Here is a 17508-nt window from a genome sequence, read left to right on the forward strand (position 1 = left end):
CTCCTTCCCAGCTGCAGTCATCAAACTTTTGCCAGCTTGGGTGGGCCCAGGAAGAAGGTGTAAACCGGCAAGTACCCTGTGCCCTGTATCCCACTGAGGGACATTGTATGGCGGTTACAGGCCTGGGTTCAAAGTTAGGCAGAGTTAAGTTCAATGATGGCTCTGTAACTTCTAGCTGTGTTACCATGGGAAAGTTCCTTCCCCTCTCTGAGCCTCAGTGTCCTCTTCTGTAAAATAGAGTAATAATGACCCACCCAATGAGGTTGTCTTGAGTATTAAAATGATAGGCATATAAAACGCTGAACAAAGTGCCTGGAACCAAGTAATCACCCGGTAAGCGGTAGACACTGAAATGAGTGAGGTTGCTTTTTCATTCTTACTGTCTCTATTTGAGGCTGTTCATGGGCTAAAATGTCTCAAGAAGCTGTGTTTTTGTATGAGGTGGGCCTGAAATCTTGGGAGTAAAGGAGGGGCTCACTGTGAGAGATGGTGACGTAGGAGTCAGGCGAGCAGGATGAAGCCCAGCTTCGCGATCTCAGTGGCTCCCTCCTTTCTCTGGGTGCCTGCTTCTCCACCTGTCAAATGTGTGTATTCTCTGAGATGACCCCTAATGGCCTTTTCCATCTGGGACCAGCTGCACTGCAAGATGCACCGAACACTCGGGCCTGCCTCCTCTCCAGGACTCTGCACCGCTCGGGAGCAGTCACCCTCCCTGAGGGCCCTGAGTTTTCTCCAAAATCACCCGAGGCTGCCCACGGCTTTCCCTCCCATTAGTCTCCAGCATGACCAGTGCTCAGTGCCTGGGATGAGGTGCGTGGTCAATAATTCCGAGTTGGATGAATGAATGAACTCCATTGAGTGAGTGAGTGACATCTATGACCCCTGAAGGTTGGGCAGATTTGGTTTCTTATGGGACAAATATTTAGAATATGACCATGATTATACTTTTTGGCAAGGGTGAATCGCTTACTCATGGTCATGGCCTTGAATCTAACCAAACTGTGAGCCAGCACCAGAATAAACTGCTCTGAACCGCCGGCCTCAGAGCCAAAGGGAAACTGACTTTCCATTGACCCATGAGCCAAGTCTGGTTTTGTAAAAAAATTTTTTTACAAACTATCCAATATCTAGCAATCCTGGTCAAACCAGATGCTTCCTTGCATTTTCTTCTAAAACCCTGAACCGGAACAAAATGGGACCCCAAATAATCCTTGCTTATAATAGTGTGCAATATATGCAAATAATGACAATGTTAGCTAACACTCGCAGGGCAATCATTTTATGCTAAGTGCATTATCTCATTTGTTCCTCAAACAACCCTATGAAGTAGGTGCAATTTTTATTCCTGTTTTACAAGTGAGGAAAGTTTGACAGCTAAGTAACTTTTTCCAAGGTCACACGGCCATTAGAAAGCAGAGGGGACCTCTGAACCAGGTCCACTGGATTCCTCAGCATCAATGACAGTCACAATTCGATGCGTGTGCCTTATGACTGGAAGAACTCAGGAAAGTCTCGAAGGCTCACAAAGGAGGAGGGACTCGACCACGTCACACAGTGACTCAGTGGCTGAACTGGGACAGGGCTTCACTGAAGCTTCTTCCATTCACTGCTGGGTGGGTGTTGTTGCTGCGACAGTGGGAGGGGGACCCTCCGTATGGCTGATCCGTCTTGACCCTTGCCCTAGTGACAGGAAAGAGAGTTCAGTGGATTCGAGTGTATGCTTTGGAGTCAAACAGACCTGTGTTCAACTCTTAGCTCCAAAACTAACCTGCTGCGTGATCTCAGGAAAGACCCTTCCTCTCCCTGAGCCTTTATTTCCTCTTCTGCAAGATGGGACAATAACCATGCCTGCCTCCTGGGGTTGCTGGAGGAGTAAATGCAAGGACACAAGTAAAATGTTATTGTTACTGAAATGGTCCTTGAGCCAAAAGAGTTTTGAGAATCACGGTTCCATGCAGAGAAGCCCTGAAGTCTGCTTCACAGTGACGACTCATTGCGTTGGGAAGGAGGCCCAGAGGCGGAAGAGGGTCTGACTCTACAAGTGACGCACAAACATTTGGGACACATACACACGCACCTGCACACGTGGACACACATATACTGTGGCACACACGTGCACACACATGTGCATGCAGGCACACACACAATATACATGGCATATATATGCTCTGACATATGTGCACACGTGAATTCACATGCACAATAGGCCTATAGCTACAAATGCTCACAGGTTTGCATGCACCCACATACGTGTGCACATACACATCGCACGTGCACACACTGCCTCCTCTTCTTTGCCTAGTTAACATCCACTCATCCTTCAGCTCTCAACCCAAAAGTCACAGCCTCTGGGCAGCCAGCCTGACCTCCCAGGTGGGGCCGGGCCACTCAGGCTGTGCTCTCTTGGCACCTTGCACTTTTCCTCCTCAATTTGTATCTCAATTGTCACTGAATAATTGTGTAATAAGTTGCTTAATGCTGTATTTCCTGCTAGAATATTAGCTCTGCAGGGGGCAAGGGCAAAGCCTGACTATTCTCCAATGATGGAAAGCACCTAAAACAGCCTGGCACATAGTAGGCCTTCGACAGAGATGTGCCATTGATTGAGCAGAATTGCCAGGATCCCTTTTGCATGCAGGCTGGGGAATAGCTGACTCATGGCGGGCCTCCCTTGAACAAGATTTTGGCCTTGGGGTCTGTGGTAGTTCGTAGACTCACTCAGAGACATCCAAGCCTCAGAATGCTGGGGAAGTTGGTAAAAAAGAAAACCCAACTTTCAAACGCATTCCTAGTCACCAGGAAAACAAGTGGTGGTGAATAGCACGTCTAGTAAGTTTGAAATGCAGAGAGCTCCTTCCTGCTTCTCACTCCACTTTCCCAGGGAGGTTAGGGGACACCAGCAGCTGGTGTGAGGTTGACGAGTCCCTGCCTGGGCTGGGACAGAACTGCTCTCTTTCCTTCAGGTCATATTACAGCAGTAAACAGGCCCCTGTTAGACAAAAAGAGGGCAGAGAATGATGGGCGGAAAGAACTGAGAAGCCCAGTGCAGGGCAGTGAAAAGCAGGTGCTGGGGTTAGAGTGCTCTATTTTCCTTCATTTATTTATTTAAGGAATAGTTCTGGGAACCTTCTAAGTGTCAGGCGCTGTGCTAGCTGCTGGGGATACAGGAGAAAATGAGATATACGTAGTTCTTGACCTCCAGGTGTTCAAGTCTGTTGGAGAGATGGACAAGGAAACAGGCAATCAAAATGCAATGTGATCAGTGCTCCAGTGGGGAAGCTCAGAAAGGGGGCTCCCGGGGAGTATGGGGGTGGCTTCTGGAGAGGAGGATGTCTAAGCCGGGACCTGGAGAGTGAGCGGCAGTTGGCCAGGCTAGGAGAACGGGGAGAGAGCAGTCTGGTGAGACAGAAGAGTTTTTGGGCAGGCCCCAAAGGGAGAGAGGGCACAGCATGCCAAGAGATAGGGCAGGAATTCCGTGTAGCAGCAGCTGGTGGGTCCCAGATGGGGTGGCATGGAGGGCGGGGTCCAGAGGGATAAGCTTGTCTATGTGGACCCTGAAGCCCCTGGCTCCTAGGGCTATGGCAGCTGGATCCTCAGACGCTGAGAGAGGACGGTTCTGAAGAGAGGTCCTTAAAGGAACTGGACTTTTGACTGAGGCTGGGGGGCCGAGGCTGGAGCATCTCTGGGGAGCAGTGAGCTCCTCCAGACCTGGGTATACAGGATGGGGAGAAGGAGTTTTACCTTTCACTGCCACATGACCTTCCATTCTCTGGGCCTGTTTTCTCCCTGTTGAGTGGACAGGGAGGCCTAGGTGACCTTTCAAGTACCTTCCGGCAGCTGTTGTCTGAGCTCATATCAGGCTGGAGGAGCTGGTGCCTCCCTCCCTCCCACAGGCCATTCGGAGCCCCCATCTGCCCTCTGCCCCACAGCTCTTTCTATCCTGCGGTATGCACCCTGGCTGGGGCCTCATCTTCTTTATCACTACCCAGAAGCTGTGTCACTATGAGCAATTTATGTCCCGTCTCACATTAATAGGAAACTTCAGCCTCACCTGTGTCCCTCTCCACCGGAGGCCACCTCGCCTTCTCTCTCCACCTCCGGCTCACAGAGCTCTTCCTGGCCTAGAATTCTTTGCCTCTTCCTTCCCTCCCATCCCCTGCCCACTTTTTCCTTGTTAATTCTTCCTTGTCTTTCAAATCCAAGCTTAAGCGTGATCTCTTCAGAGAAGCCCCGCCGGAGAGGGCCCCTCACTTTTATATTCTGTATTGACACTCTGTAAATTTCCTTTCTAACACTCGTCACAGTGGTGTTTCACCCAGTGCTGTGCGATTACTGAACGCCCCAGCCCTAAGATGTAAGCAGGAGCAGGGGGTACATCTGACACACTCATTGCGATATTCTATCACCAGGCATTGTCCCAGGCATATATCAGGCACTGGGTGATTAGTTGTTGAATGGATAAATGACTATCTCCATGGATTTAGTACATTTCACACATGTGTAAGTTATTATTATACTCAAAGCAGGCCTCTAAACTTATTTAAGCTCAGTTTTTCATCGACCACCACAAACTATGGTGACATATCCTGGCCACTAGAGGGCGATGTGAAACCATAAAGCTGGGTGGCCTGAGGGACCACCAGCCCCTTTTAGAGAATTGGGAGAATAATGTTGTCACTTTCTACCCTACACTCATCAAATAAAATTTAGAAATATATACACTGTTATGAATTGGAAGGCTTGCCAAAGCCTAGTTGGTCCAATCCCGAACACTGAGGCTGAGGGAAAATGAGTTCTCCCTTTGCCTTTGCTGGCCTCATGGCACAGACCTGTTGCTAGGTGTGGGCAAACCCTTCTCTTTTTCAATATTCCTGTTTTCTATTATGCAGGAGAGACCATTGGAACTTCTGTCTGTCCATCTATCCAATAAGTATTTGTTAATTTTCTAGTATGTCCTGGGCACTGTGTTAGGTGCTAGAAATTCTGGTGTACAAAACGGGTCCCTGTCTCTTGGAGTCTGCTGTCTAGTTGGGAAGACAAACATCAAGAAATAATATATGGTCACCAACTGTGATGAGTGCAAAGGAGAAAAGCTGATTGTGGGGACAGAATATAACAGGCATCTGATTCTTTCTCGAGCTCACTCTCGGAGGAAGGGCCATTTAGCTGAGAACCGGAGGCTGACCGGCCCCTGGCAGAGGGGTCAGATGACCAGGCCCTCTGGTGCCCATCTGGGCTGCCAGGTGCTGTTGAGCAAGTCCTTTCCCCTCTTTGTCTTCGGTTTCCTGATCTGTATATCTGTACAAGCACTGCACGCCTGAGCTTTTGATTAGGAGGGGCATGCACCTTAGATATCAGGGGTGCTCGTGTTCAGGGTTCACACTCACAGGAGCCTGGGGTCCAACTGGGTGAAAAGGGGCATCTGCATTGATGACCTCCCATTGAGCAGTGGGCCAGGGGCTGAACCTCCAAGCTTCACAAGCTCTGGGGCAACATTGCTCCGGCATAGGAAGACGAGCACAGGGACTCCCTTTGTGGCTCAGACTGCCTGCTTCCAATCCCCTGGGGAGCTGGTTAAGTACACAGATCCCTCCCTGCTCCCCCCACCCGCCCACCCCCAGAGATGATGACAAGGTAGGTCTGGAGGAGGATCCGGGAGCCTGCGTGTCCATGAGCTCTCCCGGGATTCTGATGCACATTAAATTCTGGGAATCATTACTCTTGGATCTTTCCGTAGAAAGGCCACAGGACAGTTAGGCTTCAAATTGGCCTTGATTTATGCTCTATTATGTGTATTTCAGAAAAGTTGTGGCTAAACTGAACTTTTGTAATTCAAATTATATCCTCAATACAAGTAGGGATCTTGCTTTAAAGAGTCAACCGTTAGTGATGCGAATTTTCACTCCCATGGAGTTCTTTCTTGATTTTCCCAAATGAGGATCATGCCTGTTTATGCTTCACAGATTAATTCCTTAAATAATTAATTCAAAACCCTAGAATTCAGCTTTGTGGAAGACGGACAGTCTTAATTTCCAGAGGGTGGAGAGATGGGCAAGATTTGTGGCAGGAGGCACAAAGAATTAAATTTCAAAGCCTAGAGTTAAGCTCCTCCAGGTCAAAGCATTTATTTATTGTCAGATTTATAATCACTGCTCACCTGGGACAGGTGAGCCCTGACCCAGCGTCCCCTGAATGCTGCTAAAAACCTGATGCCCTTGAATTTGCTGTTGCTGAGGAGGCTACCGTCCATTGAGTCCTGCCCAGGGCAACCATCTGGGGGGTTAGGGAATGCTCTGATCCCTCTCGTTCTGGGCTGAAAAAGGGCTCAGACAGAGATATCTTGCATCAAGCAAATGTCTTGTCTATGGACAAGGAATATTTCAATCAGAACCCTCATCTCTTTGACCTGTTGCTGCAGTCCCTGGCTTGTCCATCATTTTCCCATTCCTGGGGCAGGGGCAGCAGGTGGCTAGGCTGGCCCAGAGCAGAGATGAGAGCAGTGGTCCTCAGAGCTGTGGCCACCCTCATGGGCTGCCTCCTCTGAGAGCTTGTGAGCAGAGAAGACTAACAATGGCGAATCTGACCCATTCAGCTTCTGCCTGTCCCAGGATGGCCAAAGATCTCTGGGGAAGAGACTGGGAGGTGATGAGGATGAAGACAACGTAAACAAGCACAAGGTGACCCGTCTGCTTACGCTGGTGTCTACTTCAGGTCATGGCGAATCAGCAGCCCAGGCTGTTGGATCAGAGAGGACAATCAGTTGGATATAGGACCCGAAGACCCCTTATAATTTTCAATGATGGAAAAGGGGGGAAATGCTATCTGGAGGGGCTGGGAAGATGAAATGGAAACAGCAGGAACAGGAGAACAGTATTGATGGAAGCAAGGACCCATTGAAGGGAAGAAGGAAAAAGAGGTTTCGAATGCTAGAGAGAGGCATCGCTTTTAATCATAATTATTCATTTGTGCACATGGGTTTGCGGACACGGACACTTCATGCCTACTTCATATGTGTGCATGTGTATTGTCCACTGTGTCTCCTTGGGTTCCCCACCAGAGCTGTGAGGCAGGGCTGGTCATTTCCATATTAGCAACGAGGAGACTGAGGCCCAGAGACAGCTGCTTAGTGGCACGGCTGGGTGAAAGCCTGGGTCTGCGAACTCTACACCTAATGCCATCCCATTAGTAAGTTTTCCAAGTTTAGTGTTGTTTGTGCAGGGAGCAATTCTGTAATAAAGATGAAGCTGATCTGCCCTCTTGGATGCTCTCTTCTTGAGGCCTCACTGTGGAACTCCATTTGGAAGCCACCAGATTAGCTGGTGTGGCTTCCGTCACCAAGAGCCACTGTCGTTCTTTGGCCAGGGGTGAGGTGGGGGGTAGGGTGGACGGGGGGCGCTGGTTCCTGCAACAGATGAAGGCTGTGCTCAGGGTACTTTGATCTGGTGATGCCCCCAGCAGGGACCAGAAAAGATAGGAAGGGGGACGACCCAAAAGGAAGTTGACAATTGCAAAAGTGATAAGGCATGTGCTGTGAGTGGCTGGTCAGGGATCATGTTCGGTTGGTCATGAACGAGCCCCAGAGCCTGTGGCCGGGAGTGGGTGGTCAGCTCTGGGCCTGGAAGAGCAGTGACCCCGGTGCCTAGGTCAGGAACCTCCTGCCACTGGGGCGAGAGCATGGACCCTGGAGTCAGGCAGACTCCCCTTCAAGTCCCTGCTCTGCCACTTTCGAGTTGTGTTCGTGGACAAGACATGTAATCTCCCTGATCCTTAATTTCTTCATCTGTAAAGTGAGAATAATAACAGTTGTGAGGATTAAATGAAATCACACTTAACAAGCACTTAATACAATAATAGCCACTAAATAAACATCAGTTGTGGTCATCCCAATTATATTGGATAATGTGAATGAAGTGAATTGTATTGAATAACATAAATGATATTGAATATCGTGAACTATAGTGAATAATGTAACCGTGCTCCTGTCTCCTCCAGGAGATGAATTCTCCCCTTGACTTCAACCCCCTGGGCTGCCATCTTAAGTCTCTTTTGCCTTTCTCATCTGATTTGCTTTTAACATTTTTATTTTATTCAGATTCCATTCACGGAAGAAAAATTAACCTCATTCTGTAGGTAAAGAATCTTGGAGAAGTGAACTGTTAAGTAAGGTGACCGAGCTCTTAATAATTATGTATTCTTTATAAATTATTAACGCAAGAGGCTCTGCTTTTACATTTATGAGGTGATAGAGAATTTCCTTTTTAAATGTGTAAATACACATAGAGAACAGTATTAGGTAAACCATAGTAGCTGTGATGCTTACATATGGCAAAAGTCGTGACCCCGGCAGTCTAATGTGTGAAGTTTGGGAAACTGATTTTGTACCATTTGACTTTTTATAGAAGAGAAAACTGAGACTCAGAGTTACTAAAGGGCTTGCTCAGTGTCACAAAGTGAATTGGTGACTGAGTTTAGTCATATGAAAATGTATTTCATTTTCCCTCAATCCTAAGATAACGGGAAACGAGAGAACATCAAGTTTGAGTTCTGGGAAGCATTTGACAAGTGATGTTCAGTTCTGCCAGCAGCCTGATTCTCTGATTAGAATCTTGCTGATGCTTTCCCTGTTTTTTTCCAGTTAATTTCTCTTTCCAGTCTTCATCTGTCTCCCAGATCCTCTGCCTCAGCTTTAGAAGGAGGATTTGCGACTGAGTCACTTTGTTCTCCTGGCCCCTGAATCTTCAGGTTAGGTTATGACTGTCACTTACCTTACTTGGTGATGGTGACGGACAGGCGCTGGATTTCAAGTGCGGATGGGGCTGGAGCCCAGCTTGGCCTCTATGTTGGTGTGTGGCCATCAGTTTAACCCCTTCCTCCCTGGGCTGCCTACAAAACATGGGGTTGTTACGAAGAGAAAATGAGACTGAGCATTTGGAGCTGAAGTGACTGCCACTGAAGGGGCTGTTATGATGAGATGAGTGCCCTCTCTGTCAGCAACAATGGAGCATACGAGCGTGACCGTCAACCATCCTGGCTGACTCCAGGGCACTACCCAAGGCTGACCCTGCTTTGACACAGAGCCCAAAACTGCTCACATCTACTGGGCAGCTGGACTGCTCTTTCTGAGAGTGAAAAACTACTGCTCATGAAATGATATCACATCCAGGATTTCATGGTGATTTTTGCAGTAGCCCTCACAGAGAAATTATCATGACTGTTTTGGTGACGAGGAAACTAAAGCCGCCTGTGAAAGAGATCTACCCCAGGTCACCCGGCTGGTGAGTGGTGACCTTGGGACCAGCCTGCTGGATTTCTGGCCGCCTGACTGGGCCTCTTTCCTCAGCACGTCCACTGCCACCACTCATCCGACACCGAGCCATGAGGGGTGGTGAAGGGAGGACCCGACTGTCAGTGGACATTCATTCCTGCGTTTGTCATGAAAGTGTCGCATGGTCCTCATTTTACGGATGGGAAACAGGCCTAGAGGAGAAGAGAATGGGCAGAACCAGGATTAACCTTTAATCCGTTTCTAACCAAAGTAGGAAAATCAGCTCTTGTCATACAAGTGGAGATGAGTGTGATAGTTACAGGCTGTATTGTTCATTAGGAGCTGGATTTCTAGAAGAATTCAGGCAGTTTGCATTCTTTGCTTCTAATATAGACCTCCCCAGCTTTTATGTGCTCATGTGGTTATTGTCATGATTGTATATACATATATCTTTGGGTAGTCAGACTTCTCCAGAGAAATAGAACCAATAGAATGTATGTATAATATATATACACACACATATATACGTATATTGTAATGTATATATATAACACAATATAGATATAATATGTGTATATATACTGTATAATGCATTTAATATCTGTATATAATGTGTAATATACATAATGTATATACATAATGTAATATATATAACATAATATATATACAGTGTGTGCGTATATATATGATGTATGTAGTATACATGTATATAGAGGATGTGCATATATATTTAGAGAGAGGATATGTATGGAGAGAGAGAGAGAGAGATTTATTTATTTTAAGGAATTGGCTCATGTGACTGTGGAGATTGCCATGTCCAAAATCTGCAGAGTAAGCCAGGAGGATGAAGACCAAGGGAGGAGTTGATGTTGCAGCTTGAGTCCGAAGGCAGTCCGGAGGCAGAAGTCCCTTTTCCTTGGGGGAGGTCAGTCTTTTTCCATTAAGGCCTTCAGCTGATTGGATGAGGCCCACCCACATTATGGATGGTAATCTGCTTTATTCAAAGTCTGTTGATTTAAAGTTTAATCTAATCTAAAAAACACCTTCACAGCAATATCCAGATGTGTCTGACCAAATATCTGGGTACTATGGCCTAGCCAAGTTGGCACACAAAATTAACCATCACAGTGCATAACCATACAATATGTAGAATGACATAGACTAATATTTACTAACCATTTATTATGGGCTGGGCAGCATTATCTCATTGAATAATTCCTTAATCATGATTGCGGCACAATGCCTGACACATAGATAGAACTAACTGGTGGTTTCAAATTCCGAAGGCAATTCAGAACAGAGGTGAAGAAGGTGGGTTTGGCATCAGGCGGACCTGAGTTCAAGTTCTAATGCTGCCAATACATAACTGGGGCAAATTACCTAATCTTTCCAAGTGTCTTTCCCCTCATCTGTAAAACAGAATTAAAAATAGTATTTACCTCATCAACAGAGCAGGACCTTGATAAATACTAATGGACGAAATGAATGTTGAAGGAAGCTCCAGGGTTGTTATGAGAGTTGAAGGAGATCATTTACCTAAAGCCCCTGACACAGTGCCTGGCCCGTGATGAGAGCACGGCGAATCTCGCTGCCTGATACCAGGATTATTTTTCTTCTTGACATCTGTGTACATAGAGTCATGGCCGGCAGCTGTTGGGATCCACCTAACAGGACTCAGTAAGGTGTGGCTTCCAGGAAGGTTTTGCCTCTAAAGGCCAGGAGACAACAGCAATCTCCCTCCCTTGACTCAGAGGCTGGTTCCTCTTACTTCCTTGGCATCGTCCTTGGGCGGCCGGTTCTCGCTGCTCCCAGAACTCCTTTCTTGGAGCTCTGGCCGTGACTGGGCTTGGCAGGGAGTGTTCTCTGAAGAACCAGGTAATGTGGTCTGGAGCCGGGCGAGCTTCTCGCAGCTCTGCCAGCACACTGTGCTCCTGGTTTGCAGCCCTGCCATCAACTCTGTCACACAAAGCTCGATTTACTGCCTCTCAAGGGAAAATAGCTGCCTTCTCCTCTTAAGGGCTACAATCTCCCTGCAGACACTCTCTCCATTATGCTAATCATTTCCATTTGTTCTAAAACAAGTGGCGCTATTTATACTTGGAGTAGAAGGACATAAGGAATAGCATAAGCCAGCACTGTGTTAATTAGTTCATCATTTAATAAAATATTGTGGAGTACTAAAGGATGCAATCCCAGCTCTGATCCTTACCAGCCTTGTGACCTTGGCCAAGTTTCTGAATCTCTCTTATGCCTCAATTTCTTCACCTGTAAAATGAGACAATATTATTGCCCACTCAAAAGGGTTATTAAGACGTTTGAATGAGTTAATATATGTAAAGTATGTAAAAATATGCCCGGCACATAGTTAGTGCTCAATATATAGTAGCTATTTCTATTATTGTTATTACTACTGCTGCTTCCATGTCTACTTTGTGCCAGGAACTCTACTGGGTGTTGGGGAAATAGCAGAGAATGCAACATTTTCTGTCCCTGCCTTTGTAATGTTTATATATTTGTGAACAGAGGTGAAGAATAATAAACAGGTAAAACTTTAAAAACCCACAGATGTGACGACAAATTGGGACAAGTGTTCTGAAGAAGACCAGCAGGATGCTTTGACAGAGACACACACGGTGGGCAGGGGGAACTACTCAGTGGGGCAGGTCGCAGAAGGCATCACTGAGCTGTTAATACTTAGGCTGAACTCTGAAGAATGAGAAGGAGAGGGAAGAAAGGAACAATGAGAAAAAGGAACAGCACGTTTGAAAACCTTGAGGCAGAAAGATCTGGGCATGTTCTTGAGAAAGGCTAATGTGGCCAGAGTGGAAGTGGAAAAAACAGCGGCAACCAGCACTCACAAAGCACTCACTCTGTGCTAGATGCTCTTCTGGACACTGTATGTATGTTTACTCATCCAGAACTCACGCCCACCCCAGGAAGAGGCATGTCCCAGCCTAGACGGGGCTTGGCCAGGACTATCCACATATCTCTCCTAGCTTCACACTGCCTACAGTGTTATTAAAGCACAAACTCTTAGCTTGGCATTTCAGATGCTTCAAAATACAGTTCCAACATAACTTTCCAGTTTTTTTTCCATTTTTCATTTTGCTGTTCACTTTAAAATTAACTTCTGCTTATATAAGTAATACATAAACATATTTTCCTTGGGAAAACTTAATACAGGTAAATTTAAAGTTCTTTTTCACCACTGTGCCCCTGACCCCATCTCTGCCTCAGGTGCCTCCCCAGATAATGCAGTCAATTTGCTGTGAATTCTTCCAGACATTTCTAAAATCTATAGATTTATGGATACATCTAACGAGTGTACAAAACTACAGAAAATATATAGAATCATTTTGTGATTTTTTAATAAACACGCATTGCTTCCCACACAGTCTGTTGGCCAGAACCATCATGAGTCTCCACCCACTCCAGGAGTTTTCCTTGTTGGGGGTGGGGGTGGGAGGTGCCGGGATTATAATCTTCCCATGTGCCTGGAGAGAGAGGAGGACCGAGAAGAGTGAGCGCTAGAAGTTTCTACCACAGATCGTGATTAAAAATGTCCTTTAAAAAATAAATTTCTTGGAGGAAAAAGTGGAATGATTTAAAGAAAAAAATTAATGTAAAGAGTGGTATGGAGGGCATATGCCTTTGGCAAAAACAGAGTAGATGGTATGAGAAGGGACACTGCAACCGAAAGTCTATCATCCATCTATTGAACTGTCAGATTTAGTGACAAAGGCTATGGGAATCTTCCTACAGAGATCTCCAAGCCCGCTGAGGCTGCCAGGGCCCCCCCTTAGCTTTCCAGGAGGGCCAGCCTGGAGGGATGCTGGCCTCATGTCCTCTTCCCTCTCCGCTCAAAAACCTCGCTTACCCATCCCTCTTCCTGCGGTCCTCCTCCAGTGTCCATCTTAAACCTCCTCCTCTCCCTCAAAATGCCTGGAGAACTTGGCCCCAGGTAATGGCCTTTATTAGTCACCAGCAGCCTCCACATCTGGCTGACTCCTTCCTCCCTAGTTCCTCTCAGCCCCTGAAAACATGATATGGGACCACGCTTTGGACTGAAGAGGCTCCTGTATTGTTTTGGCAGGGGGCTGTGTCCATGTAAATTGGGGCAGCCACTAGGGAAAACAGTATGGTGATTCCTCAAAAAATTAAAAATAGAAATACCACACAACTCGTTTCTGTGTATTTATACAAGGAACATGAAAACACTAATTCAAAAAGATATATACACCCCTATGTTTATTGCAGGATTATTCACAATAGCCAAACTTGGAAACAACCTAAGTGCCCATCATCAGATGAATGGATAAAGAAGATGTGGTGTATATACACAATAGAATACTACTCAGTCGTAAAAAGATGAAATCTTACAGCACAACCAGAAGGACCTACAACTAGAATATACAAGTATGTACTGGGGGACTTCGGGGAGAAAGCAAAGGAAAAAACAAAAAAAGAAGATTGGCAACAGATGTTAGCTCAGCTGCCAATCTTTCAAACAAGAAAAAAAGATGAAATCTTGCCATTTGCAACAACATGGATGGACCTTGAGAGTATTATGCTAAGCAAAATAAGTCAGATCGAGAAAGCCAAATACCATACGATTTCACTCACATGTGGAAGACAAAAACAACAACGACAAACAAACACATAGATACAGAGAACAGATTGTGCTTACCAGAGGGAAAGGGGGTGGAGAGGGTGAAAGGGGTAAAGGGGCGCATGTGTATGGTGATGGATGGAAACTGGACTTTCGGTGCTGAATGCAATGTAGTCTATATAGAAGTCGAAATATAATGATGTACATCTGAAATTTATATAATGTTATATACCAGTGTTACAGTAATAAAAAAAGAAAAGTTTTAGAATGCAGCCAGAATGTGGAGCAGCTGCAGGGGGAGGGGAGAGAACAAAAGGGAAGGGGGTAGAATCCCTTCCTTTCACTCTCAATTCTTCATATTGCTTCCCCTTCCTCGTGCTTTAAGATAAACAGTCTCTTTGGACCAGTGTCTGTCAAGCAGCAGGAACAAGGCAGCTTTGCAAGGACTAAAGGTGTGAGGATCAAAGCACCACTGTTGCATTTTGCTGTTGGCTCCAGACCCACCATGCTGCCCATGAGCCTGAGGAGGGGAGCCTGTAGGGGGCCTCTGCTTGCTGGGCAGCGGAGGGCAATGGGTGGGTGTATGCACGAGCTGAGACTCTGGCCCTGGGCTGGTTCCCTGTTAGATTCCAGGGACAAGTAACTTCTTGTCACTTATTTCTGTGCTCCTTCCTGTGCCTTAGGAAGAACTGTTTATTAGTACAGAGCACAAACTCAGAGAGTGTCAGAGGGAGAAAAACCTGAGCAATCCACTTCAAGCCCAGCCCCTCCACTGCACAAACAGGTGCGCGGCACGCTAGTTTTCTAGTGCTCTGTAGCACGTTGCCACAAACTCAGTGGCTTGAAACAACACGAATTTCTTATTTTACAGTTCTGTAGAAGTCCAACACAGGCCTCATGGGACTAAAATCAAGATGCCAGCAGGGCTGCATAACTTTCTGGAGGCCGCCTACATTCCTTGGCTTGTGGCCCCTTTTTCCATCTCAAAGTCAGCAAAACAGGTTGAGTCCTTCTCACATTGCCTCACTCTGACCTCATCTGCCTCTCTCTTCTGCTTTTAAGGACCCTTGTGATCCCATTTGGTCCAGCTGGATAATCCAGGATACTCTCCCTAGCTTAAGGTCAGCTGATTAGCAACCTTAATTCCATCTACACTTAATTTTGCTTTGTCATAAATCACAATATATTTATAAGTTCCAGGAATTAGGATATGAACATCTTTGGGAACCATGATTCTAGCTCAACAGAGAGGGTTAATGACTCCCCTGAGGCAGAACTAAGAATACATCTAATGCTCAGTATTTTTCCGCTCTCTCACGCTGTTTTCAGTATATAAGGCACACAGCAAAGTGGTGAAAAACTTGGGCGTGTGGATCAGATAGATCTGGGATCTGGGCTCAAAGTCTAGCTCTGCTTTTACTAGCTGTGAGAACCTGGGAAAATTACTTAAACTCTCTGTGCCTCAGTTTCCTCATCTGTTAAATGGGGATAACACTATCAACAACCTCCCAGGGTGAAAGATGACACGTGGAAATCCATGAAATGTGCTTAGCATCATTTTTAGCACACGGTTTGGTTCATAATAAAACATCACACTTGATCCTCATAAGACCTTTGTGAGGCGAGCATATCAGGTATTACCATAGTCATGGTATAAACGTGGAAACTGCAGCTGAGAGTTGAAGTGTCTGGAGTGTGGTCATTTAGCAAATCTGTGATGGTAACTGGGATCAGGAACGAAGTCTGTGGACTTCCGATCCTATGCTCTTTAAGCTGACGCCCCACCACTTTGTTTAACTTCTAGTAAAAGATCCAAGAAAGATGCTCATCTGATTTTTTTTTTTTAACCTGCATTAGAGGAAAAGACTCTTTAATCTTTTTAGAAATGTGCTGTCATCCTCGCACTCAAAATATTCAGCTCATTTCCTAACGCAAAATACTCCAAGGTTAAATTCATTGGCTTTTCCCTTGTGTAAACATGCTGTGGTTCACCACTAAGGCAATAAGATGTAGTTTGAAGCAGTAATTAGATTGAGGCTTCTGTCCATCATCCCCAGCGGGTGTGGGCGGAGCCTTTCACTCAGTTACACAGTCATGCCTCCTCTTGGTGGGACTGTATCTTTCTCATAGAGCAACATACATTTATTTGGCCACTTATTTCTTCCACAGCAGTTACTGATATTCTTTGAGAGCTGAGAAATTGATCTATCAAGACACTTTAAGCTGTTGGATTGTGAGTGTTGGCATATTTTAGAGGGCTTGGAAGATAGCATGTCTCTGCCCTGCCCAAGTTCAGAACTTACTAGAGCCAGATAGAGCATGATCCAAATGTCAGCATTATTACTGGTCGAAGCTGGATTGGGACATGCTGCTTAGCTGTGGAGCTGAATGGGCTTGCAGATGCTTCTCACCAGTCCCTGGCAGGGCAGGACCACCAAAGGCTCCCAGGCAGGCACAGAATTGACCCAAGCTTCCTGCATGGCCTCGAGCACAGACCAGGCAGTGGTCCCCTTTCTTCTGGAGCTCTCCAGAGAGAAGAGAAGATGAGCCCCAAACCTCGAGTCTCTTCTGTACTGACCAGTCAGATAAATCCCCTCTTCCTCCTGTGAAGAGGGCCGTTGGAAGAAACACATCAGGAGTGTTTTCGAGATGAAGTTCTTCCACGTGGAAATATAGGTAATGAGGAACAGTTCACCCCTAACAGTGAAAAAGGAGTGAAAGAATATATAACTAGTTCCAGCCAGTTCTCTGGCAATTGTTCACAACTCACGGACGAGGCAACTGTATAAATACGAAGAATGTTAAATCTGGGTAAACACATCTGGAATGTCTGTGTTGCAAAGGAAAAATGATGGAATGCAGCTAGTGACAGAATAGAGTCCAGCTTCCAGTTTGGCAAACAAAGTCGGAGCAGGCTGGGTCCACTGGAAGCAGACGTGAGGATGGAGTTTGGGATGTTAGTTGTTTGCGCAGGATCAACACCTGTGAAAGGAAAGACAAGGACGAGGACGCAGGATTGGGCAGAGGAAGGAGTCAAAGCGGGCCTGACAAAGCCTCAGACTACACTGGGGAGGGCATGAGAGTGAGTATCGCCCTTCAGCATGACCCCACAGTGGGCCAAAATGGACAGGCATCAGGATCCCGCCTCCCTCGGTCGCTGGAGGGGGCTCCAGCTGAGGAAGATCCTGAAGGAGCTGCCTGCTGGGCAGCAGGATCTGGGCAGCTCCTCTGCACGTCTGTCACAAAGGTCCTCCCTTGCCCCGCCCCTGACTGTGCCTGCTGTCTCATCCTTTGCTGCTTCCTACCTTTTCCTTGACATTTTAGTCATGCCCGGTTGCTTTAGTTGCCAGCAGATCACATGCCCTTTCATGTCTTCGGTCATTGTCTAGAATATCCTTTCTGTTAACTCATTCTCATTTCTTGTGACTCAGCTTGGGCATCATCTCCTTTGAGAAGGTTTCCCTGACCCCCGGGTTGGGCTGGGTATCACCCTCTGCGGACATAGTGTTCTCTTAGCACTGACCAAATGATCCTACTTTCTCTGTGGACAGACCTGTCTCCACCAGGTCTAAGTTTGTCTACAGGATCATATCTTGTTCACCTTTGTACCTAGAGTAACTAATAAGGTCCTGGT

At 46.4% G+C, this 17508-nt stretch overlaps 1 protein-coding gene across 3 annotated transcripts in view; it reads right to left on the reverse strand.

Annotated features, from left to right (window-relative positions):
* Positions 1 to 1323: 1323 nt before the first annotated feature.
* Positions 1324 to 17508, reverse strand: part of ADRB2 (adrenoceptor beta 2) — a 110211-nt gene continuing 94026 nt past the window's right edge. The window contains exons 2-4 of one of the 3 annotated variants that reach the window (XR_011505774.1): positions 8766 to 8883; positions 1769 to 1864; positions 1324 to 1680 (exon numbers count right to left, since the gene is read on the reverse strand). The gene's annotated coding sequence lies outside the window, so the exon portion shown is untranslated. Of the gene's footprint in view, positions 1681 to 1768; positions 1865 to 6110; positions 6736 to 8765; positions 8884 to 11514; positions 11531 to 17508 lie in introns of those variants that run through there. The other 2 variants (XR_011505775.1, XR_011505771.1) reach the window with 2 other exon arrangements.

The sequence above is a fragment of the Equus asinus genome, chromosome 9 (assembly GCF_041296235.1).
Source record: "Equus asinus isolate D_3611 breed Donkey chromosome 9, EquAss-T2T_v2, whole genome shotgun sequence".
Taxonomy (NCBI): Eukaryota; Metazoa; Chordata; class Mammalia; order Perissodactyla; family Equidae; genus Equus; species Equus asinus.